The sequence below is a fragment of the Salmo salar genome, chromosome 10 (genome assembly GCF_965601325.2).
Source record: "Salmo salar chromosome 10, fSalSal1, whole genome shotgun sequence".
In the NCBI taxonomy this organism is placed as follows: domain Eukaryota; kingdom Metazoa; phylum Chordata; class Actinopteri; order Salmoniformes; family Salmonidae; genus Salmo; species Salmo salar.
In genome coordinates this window covers 56,551,562-56,561,562 of record NC_138300.1, presented here as the reverse complement: position 1 = coordinate 56,561,562, position 10,001 = coordinate 56,551,562, and positions in this window count along the sequence as shown.

Below are 10,001 nucleotides of genomic sequence, written 5' to 3'. Positions count from 1 at the left end.
TCTATTAAAAAAACGTGTTAAATGTTTTACCATTTTCTTTTATGAAAAAATGACTGAGGAGGATGGTCCTCCCTTTCCTCTTCTGAGGAGCCTCCACTCTTATCTATTGTAGGTCCCAGAATACAACAATAAATCATGTTGAAAAAACAAATACCATAAAGTGATAAGTTCCAATTTACAACAATGAACACCTTGTGAAAGAGTTGTGAAAACCAACCTGGCAGTGATCTTTTTTTTTGTACAGTTGTGTCATTCATTTATTTTCACAGATTTTTTTTTTGTACACTCACATGGCAATCATATACTGAATTCTGGTGTGTGGAATAGAGCGGAGGTGGGTGCTGTGTGGGTGGGAGGTTCTGCCATTCAACAGGCAGCCGGAAGAGGGACTTGAAGAGGGAGACTGCAAAGTTCACGCACTGATGCTCTCTTTGTTCTGAGTGTTTGCAGTGCAAGTGTTTTTAGTTCACCTGTGTATCTCACATTTTATGTACCCAGTATGATAGAGCAAGAAAACTTTATTCACAGATAATGACAACATAACAGTAACAGTAGCTGTAGATTATGTAATTGTTGGAGGGTGGTTGGTAATGGAGGACATTAGGTAGATCCACGTCTGGGTGTTCGGCAGAACTCCTAGGTCCTGGAGAACAGGAGTTAAAGGGAACAGGGTAGGAGACAGAGATGTAAACAAGCAAACACACAGGTTACACTCTGCTATTAGAAAATGTGATGAATTACTGCAGTGTTATAAACGTGAGATACTGTATGTACTTTTCAACTGTTTTTTGAAGTTAAGCTGGTCCCCCTCAGACTCAGAGCACAGAAAGTCAGACTGTTCCAAAATCACTGGCTCTGGTGGACCCATCCTGGGTGGCTCGGACAGTCGATGGTCCTAAAGTAATTTGAAGGTAAATTGAAGAGGTCCATTTTTATAAGCTCAGCATAACTACCATTTCTTGCTTTCTCAAAGTTTAACATACTTTGTCTATTGGGCTTCACCGAAGCGTAGGGCGACAGAGCTTTCAGTGGTTGACCGTCCAACTGTTCCAACTGTAGAAGATTGTTGGCTTCCACCGAGGTAACCCTTGGAAGACAAAGTGAAAACTAAAACTAGCTTCAGGTTATTTTGTGTGCAAATGTAAATAGTTATTATCTGAGATTTTTATATTCAGCTTAACGGATGGTCACCCTAGCTAGGAGCGAAAGAGCAGAGGTTTCCCAGGTCTCGTCTTCCTTTCGACCTTCTTGCAAGCCAAGTCATTCGATGTCGAGCACTTGGTTCCCTTTTTGATTCTCCTCCAGTAGCTCTCCTTTTGTTTCTCCTGTGCCTTGTCCATGTTCAGTCTCACCTTGTTTGATGACAGAAATAAATGCAATCATATTTAATATTTTTACAAATACATTTCTTACATATCTCTTGGAGGGCCAGAAAATAAATGAACAGCGGACAATCATTTTTACCTGGTCAAAAACCTCCACATTCTTCTCAGCCGTGCCTGAACGTGGTCCTGGAAGGAATTCTGATCTGGTTCAACAACCTCCATCACATCAGGTGGAATTTCAGTGATCTGAAAGTTACGTTATACAAAAATAGAAATATATAAACAACACTAAGTAAATCACACATTTTAAAAACGACAGCACATACAATAATTGTATATACAATTGCATTGTTTACCTCACTAACAGCTACGGCTCACGTCCGTACAGCAGGCGATAGGGCGAGTACTCGGTGGAATCCTGGATGCTGCTGTTGTGTTCAAAGAGAATTACCTTCAGGTTGTTCTCCCACCGTTCCTGGTACTCGTCAAGGGACTTGCCCATGGTAGTCTTGAGGGTCTGGTTGGTCAGTTCATCCAAACCTGGAGGAGGGGGTAGGAAAGCGATATCTATCTGACAATGTAAGATATTGAAATATGTCTGATTATGTACCATGGAAAACAAAAACAAATTGTAAAAAAAAATAAAACAAACCATTGGTGACAGAATATAACTTATAACATCCGTACCTTGTTCCAGAGTTCACGACCTCGGTGACTCAAGATGACCTCAGGAGAACCGTGGGTTTTGAAGATGTCCATCATCGCCTTGGAGGTGTCCTCGCCAGTCTCGTCCTTGATGGATATCATACAAGCAGCTCACAGATCACTGCACCTGTACATAGCTCATCTGTAAATAGCCCATCAAATCTACCTCATCACCATACTGTATTTATTTATTTATCTTGCTCCTTTGCACCCCAGTATCTCAACTTGCACATTCATCTTCTGCACATCCTACCATTCCAGTGTTTAACTGCTATATTGTAATTACTTCACCACCATGGCCTATTTATTGCCTTACCTCTCTTATCCTACCTCATTTGCACATGCTGTATAACGATTTTTCTACTGTATTATTGATTGTATGTTTGTTTATTCCATGTGTAACTGTGTTTGTAACGGCTGTTGCAGGGAGTAGACCAAGGCGCAGCGTATTGAGTGCTCATCTTTTATTTTGGATGAAAAAAGGCACTTCACAAAGAAAAACCAAACGACAGCCAAACAGTTCTGTCAGGTATTCTAACACACTAAACAGAAATTAACCACCCACAAAACCCAAAGGAAAACAGGCTACCTAAGTACGGCTCCCAATCAGCGACAACGATGTACAGCTGTCCCTGATTGAGAGCCATACCAGGCCAAAACAAAGAAATACAAAACATAGAAAAAAGGACATAGAATGCCCACCCCAGTCACACCCTGGTCTAACCAAAATAGAGAATAAAACCCTCTCTATGGCCAGGGCGTGACAGTGTTGTTGTATGTGTCGAACTGCTTTGCTTTATCTTGGCCAGGTCGCAGTTGCAAATGAGAACTTGTTCTCAACTGGCCTACCTGGTTAAATAAAGGTGAAATAAATACAAAACAAAAATAAAATAAAATAAATGTTTGGTTCCTAGCACCCTTTTTAATGGGTTACAGAAGGGAATTGAGAGTTAAGCACGTTCTCTTCCTTTACTGACTTTAATGGGTATTGCCTCCACCCACTAAGGTAAAGTGATTGGTCACCATCAGACACCAGCTGTTGCCATTCCTGGATTTGTTTAACGGTCCGATGAATTCCACTCCTAACATTTAAAGTGTCACAGAGAAGTTGACTTTATTCTTACCCGTATCTGTGTCATACAATACGCAGATTTTCATATGTGTAAGGATACTGACACACACACACACACATTCTATAATATGGAACTCTGTTGTGGTCAAATAAAAGCAGCCTTTACAAAACAACTTAGCAAAATGTGAATTGTGCCACTTACTGATCATATGCCACGGTGAAACAACTGATGGGCTGACCGATCATGTGCCACGGTGAAATAACTGATGGGCTGACCGATCATGTGCCACGGTGAAATAACTGATGGGCTGACCAATCATGTGCCACGGTGAAACAAGTGATGGGCTTTAACTCTGGCGCCACAGTCATCACCCTCTCAAACTTCTGGCAGACTAGACAGGGTACTGACCTTTAGGCACAACGTGGCACATTGAAACATTGTGTGTTCTCTGATATGATAGTCATTTTCAGATATAATAGAATGTGATTGATAAACAAAAGGTTATTTCACTTGCCCAGCTGTCCACATCCTTGACAATCCCACTCCAGAAGAAGGTTTATTTTGCCAATGATGCGCTTCACTCCGAAATGGCCAGCATTGATCTCCGTCAGCACGGCCTCCTCCTCTGTAGTGAAAATCACCCTCCTGTGTGGCTGGCCATCCTTTCCTTGTGATTGCCTAATAAGTTGAAAGAGAAGAGTTGTTGAAATACTCAAGTCTAAGTAAATGTGCACTGCTGTTTTTCTTACTTTCTTCCTCTCTCTCCCCCCTCTCTCTGACCCCTCTCTCTCCCCTCTCTCTCCCCCCCTCTCCTCCCTCTCTCTCCCCCCTCTCTCTCCCCACCTCTCTCTGTCCCCTCTCTCTGTCCCCTCTCTCCCCCCTCTCTCCCACCCTCTCTCTCTCCCTCCCTCTGTCTGTCCCCTCTCTCTGTCCCCTCACTCTGTCCCCTCTCCCTCCCCCTCTCTCTCCCCCTCTCTCTCCCCCTCTCCCTCCCTGTCTGTCCTCTCTCTCTCCCCTCTCTCTCCCCCCTCTCTCTGTCCCCTCTCCCTCCCCCCCTCTCTCCCCCTCTGTCTGTCCCCTCTCTCTCCCCCCTCTGTCTGTCCCCTCTCTCTCCCCCCTCTGTCTGTCCCTCTCTCTCCCCCCTCTCTCTGTCCCCTCTCTCTCCCCCCTCTGTCTGTCCCTCTCTCTCCCCCCTCTCTCTGTCCCCTCTCCCTCCCCCCCTCTCTCCCCCCTCTGTCTGTCCCCTCTCTCTCCCCCCTCTGTCTGTCCCTCTCTCTCCCCCCTCTCTCTGTCCCATCCCCCCCCCCCCCCCCCTCTCTATCTGTGTCTGTCTAGTAAAGACACCTAGTTAAGGGCAATTGGAATGACCATAATGGCTTACACCTATCCATTTGAATGGTCAGGGTTAACTTATAGCTAGATAGCTCATTATGACAGACATATAACTAACTACATGTATAGCTAGTAACACGTAGACGACCAACTAACTAGACGGACAACGGTTGTTGAAAAATGGTTGTACATACAATACCAGTCAAAGATTTGAACACACCTACTCACTCAAGGGTTTTTCTTTATTTTTACTATTTTCTACATTGTAGAATAATAGTGAAGACATCAAAACTATGAAATAACACATATGGAATCATGTAGTAACCAAAAAAGTATTAAACTAATTTTGAGATTTGAGATTCTTCAAAGTTGCCACCTTTTGCCTTGATGACAGCTTTGCACACTCTTGGCATTTTCTCAACCAGCTTCACCTAGAATGCTTTTCCAGCAGTCTTGAAGGAGTTCCCACATATGCTGAACACTTGTTGGCTGCTTTAATTTTAGTTTGTAAGCAGGAATCGGGAAGACAGAATTTCCAGTTATCAAATAGAAGTTAAATGCTTAAGGTTTCCCTGAATCGTGAATTTCTCTGCCCCCTACGAATGTTGTGCCTCTTGTCGAGATCAGTGGTGCCTTCATACTACTTTGCCTGGTTGGACAGATACAGTTAAATCTCCTAGAGGGAAAACCATTGAAATGCAAGCTATATACAAACATAAAGCTACAATAACAGTTAGCTGCCGAGCTAATGTTAGCTAAATACAACTGTCTGGCTAGCTACATTTTTGGCAGGGGGACACTTTTTGGCACTAGATGTGCAGTTGTATATCTAAACTATTCTAGACATTTTGCCATGAAGCTGAGAAAACATTTAGCAGTTTCAAAGCAATTTTTTTTTCTTCTGCTATTCTACACATTTTGCCATAAACAGTGCTGACTCCAAGTAAAAGTAAAGTAAGGGGTCGCTTAGGGCAACTTGCCTCTAGGACCGCTGCAAAAACATTCTCTCTGCCCCATGGCAACATTTGTAGAATTGCGTGAAACTGGTTATAAAATTGCTACATTTTCTCTACGCCCATGGCAAAATCTGTAGAATTTAAAACATACATTTTTCTCTGTCGCTTCGGGCCCCAAAAAAGCTAGAGCTGTGAGACTGAGGGAAGATTTAGACGTTTTACCGCTCATTTCCTGCAATTCTACACATTTTGCCATGGCTTTAGATGTGTTCATATGGTATCTGGGGGGGCTGACCTCCAGGGTGCCCCCAACTGAAGTGTTTATGTGCTATCAGGGGGGGGGGCCTGATCTCCTGTCTATGACCAACTCTATCAGACTTAATGATGAGACATAGGTCATATGTGATTGACTGGAATTAATGATTTGGAAATGTTAGATATGATAAAGGCAGGGCCGGTCCTGGCCGTTTTGGCTCCCTAGGCAAGACAAAAATTGCAGTGTTACCTGAAATTGAATTTTAGGAATGCCCATCTATGTGGTAGGCCTGCCGTTTGTAAGATATCAACAACAAAAAAGATGTCCAAAAGACATTGGCGTCGGTCCCCGTTTACTGATGTGTAGCCTAGCATAGCGGGCCCGCAATGGAGTTTTATGAATGTCCATCCATGTGGTAGGTCCACTGTTTGTAAAACAGGCCGTTGCATTGGCTTTATTCCTGTGAATAATCAATTTGGCTATTTAACTTTATCTTCTGTGTTCTTTTCTGCCCTCAGTGCCCTGTTGGTTAAATATAAACCAAAATACCAATGAAAATAGTTATCTTAAAGTCTATCAGGAGCAAATAGTGGTCAGTGGTCACCTGTGATGTGAACTAACTCCTCTCTCTGATTGATTTTCTAAACCTTGACTGGATTAGGGTCTTGAGGTCAGTTGTCAACATGGACGCCTGACTGTCTGAAAGTAGAGATGTAAAAGCTTGGGAGCAGGGTTTTTTGGTGCCATTGTTTGAAGCGCTGTCAATATGATTTTTTTTTTAATTAATTTGTCTCAGCAGCATACATATTTATTAATGCAAAGAGGGTAGAAATGGCTTATTTGATCGATATTACTTACCAAGCTAAGCAGACAGACCCAGCCCTAGGATAAAGTGACTAAGGGGGCAGTTGAAATCATTGAGGGGGCACAATTTTGGGGGGGTTCTACATTGCAATTATATTATATTCTGCTTATATAATGCTATACCACAATAAATCAGCACAATGGAAAGCACCCTAAACACTAAAGCAAGGCCGTTATGGTAATGAATATAGACTCCAAGATAGATAGGCTAATTCACCTGTTACAAACAGCCTATTTGAATGCAGCCATACACAACTAAATGCTGAAAGTAGTAGCTTAGTTATTGATGAAAAACAAAAATGCTGAATAGCAGTTTGGCTTAGAATACAGTTTTCTGCTAAGGTGCAACCTTTGGTAGGCTGACGGAAGGCTACTCAGAGTCATTCTGCACTATTTTTTTAACCTTTATTTAACTAGGCAAGTCAGTTAAGAACAAATTCTTATTTACAATGACGGCCTACCCCAGCCAAACCCGGACGACGTTGGGCCAATTGTGCGCTGCCCTATGGGACTCCCAATCACGGCCGGTTGTGAAACAGCCTGGAATTGAACCAGGGTCTGTCGTGACACCTCTTGCACTGAGATTACAAAAAACGGCAACTGTAATCCGTTACCAGCTAAAATATTGTAATCAGATTACAGATACTTTTAAAAAACTAGATGATTACATCGAGGATTACTTTTAAATTCAGAAAGGATGTTTGCGGGGAAAAAACTTCGACATTTCTCTAGTTTTCTCAATGACCTTCAAATCAGCATTGAAAAAAGGCGCACATTTACGTTAGTTCCACCTGAGCGAGTCTGACCACAAGTCAGAGACCTCTATGATGTCAGAGACCTCTATGATGTCAGAGACCTCTATGATGACACACCAAATGTGTTTGATGGATCGCGGGGAAAGAGCAGGAATAGGCTTTTGTAGGCTACAGTCCAAACGATGTCTGCCAATTGTTCGACTGCTGTCGGCAAGATTATTATCCAACTTGAATAAACACTTGGAGGTAAGGATGACAGCAGTGGTGGAGTCTATGACGATACGGATATTACTTATTATTGATATCTACAAAGTGCATTGATGTGAATCACACTGCTGCTCTCTCATTTAGCTATTTGCGCCTTACGGATTGTGGATGGCTGTTCACAAATCTAAATGTGCATTTGAACCTAATGATGGTTGAATTCAAGAAGTTTAAGCTGACTATCAATCATTGTTTTTAGAAACCAGTGGACAGCCAGTGAAAAATGCGCTCTTGCAACAGATGAATCGTGCAGAGCCAAACTTATGGAATAAAAGTGGGGCTTTTATTGCTCAATCTAATTCATGCTGATAAATATGTTTTAAATCCATAGGCCTAATGGACACGTGCTCAAACTCGCACACTTTGGATAGACTTAAAGGGGTAATCTGTATTTGCTACATCAATTTTTGGACTTATAAATTATATATATATATATATATATATATACATACACACACACACACACTACCGGTTAAAAGTTACAGAACACCTACTCATTCAAGGTTTTATCTTTATTTTTTACTATTTTCTACATTGTAGAATAGTAGGGAAGCAATCAAAACTATGAAATAACACATATGGAATCATGTAGTCACCAAAAGAGTGTTAAACAAATCAAAATATATTTTATATTTGAGATTCTTCAAATAGCCACCCACAGCATTCTGCAGCGATACACCATCCCATCTGGTTTGGGTTTAGTGGGACTATAATTTGTTTTTCAACAGGACAATGACCCAAAAGGGCTATTTGACCAAGAAGGGGAGAGATGGAGTGCTGCATCAGATGACCTGGCCTCCACAATCACCCGACCACAACACAATTGAGATGGTTTGGGATGAGTTGGACCACAGAGTGAAGGAAAAGCAGCCAACAAGTGCTTAGCATATGTGGGAACTCCTTCAAGACTGTTGGAAAAGCATTCCAGGCGTAACTGGTTGAGAGAATGCCAAGTGTGCAAAGCTGTCATCAAGGCAAAGGGAGGCTACTTTGAAGAATCTAAAATCTAAAATATATTTTGATTTGTTTAACACTTTTTTGATTCCATATGTGTGAACTTGTTTTATTCCAATGTTTGTGAACATTATCAATGTAAACAAACACTGTATAGCCTCATAACATGGTTAAAACAATAATTTTAATATCATGGATGGTCAGTCCTTGCAACCATAGCTCTGTCTACTAATCTGAGAGTGGTTACATTTCTCAAGGCCCCATCCCTTTGCTTTTTACCAAAACAGAGGCGGGGCGGCTATTTTGTTATTGTTTCATCTGTGGATTTGCCCTTTAAACAGCTGCATATTATCAAGATATCAAAGTGTAACCAACAAAAAGGTAAACAATAGGCCTATAGCAAATGCAGCATATGGCATTTATTTTTCACATGTAAATAGCACTTTTCAGTAGTGCTCAAAGCCATTCTATGAGAATCAATGAGCCCAATCAGTCCTCCATAACAACACAAAAAACATAAACAACAGAGTAGGACTGGCTTATAAGTCCTTAGTTTTGGGGTTATGCTCAGGTAAAACAATTAGGCTAATCTATACTTCCATATTTCCAAGTCCTATTCTTGAAGATCAAGGGGTATAACATTTATTGGAATGACTGGAATTCTGATCGACTTTAGTTTTTATTGTAAAGATATACAGTTGAAGTCGAAAGTTTACATACACTTAGGTTGGAGTCATTAAAACTTGTTTTTCAACCACTCCACACATTTCTTGTTAACAAACTATAGTTTTGGTCGGTTAGGATATCTACTTTGTGCATGACACAAGTCATTTTTCCAACAATTGTTTACAGACAGATTATTTCATTTATAATTCACTGTATCACAATTCCAGTGGGTCAGAAGTCTGGCTCATCATTGGGAGCAATTTCCAAATGCCTGAAGGTACCACGTTCATCTGTACAAACAATAGTACGCAAGTATAAACACCATGGGACCACGCAGCTGTCATACTGCTCAGGAAGGTGACGCGTTCTGTCTCCTGGAGATGAACGTACTTTGGTGCGAAAAGTGAAAATCAATCCCAGAACAACAGCAAAAGACCTTGTGAAGATGATGGAGGAAACAGATACAAAAGTATCTGTAACCACAGTAAAACGAGTCCTATATCGACATAACCTGAAATGCCGCTCAGCAAGGAAGAAGCCACTGCTCCAAAACCGCCATAAAACAGCCAGACTACGGTTTGCAACTGCACATGGGGACAAAGGTCGTACTTTTTGGAGAAATGTCCTCTGGTCTGATGTAACAAAAATAGAACTGTTTGGCCATAATGACCATCGTTATGTTTGAAGGAAAAAGGGGGAGCCTTGCAAGCCGAAGAACACCATCCCAACCATGAAGCACGGGGGTGGCAGCATCATGTTGTGGGGGTTCTTTGCTGCAGGAGGGACTGGTGCAATTCACAAAAAAGATGGCATCATCAGGAAGGAGAATTCTGTGGATATATTGAAGCAAC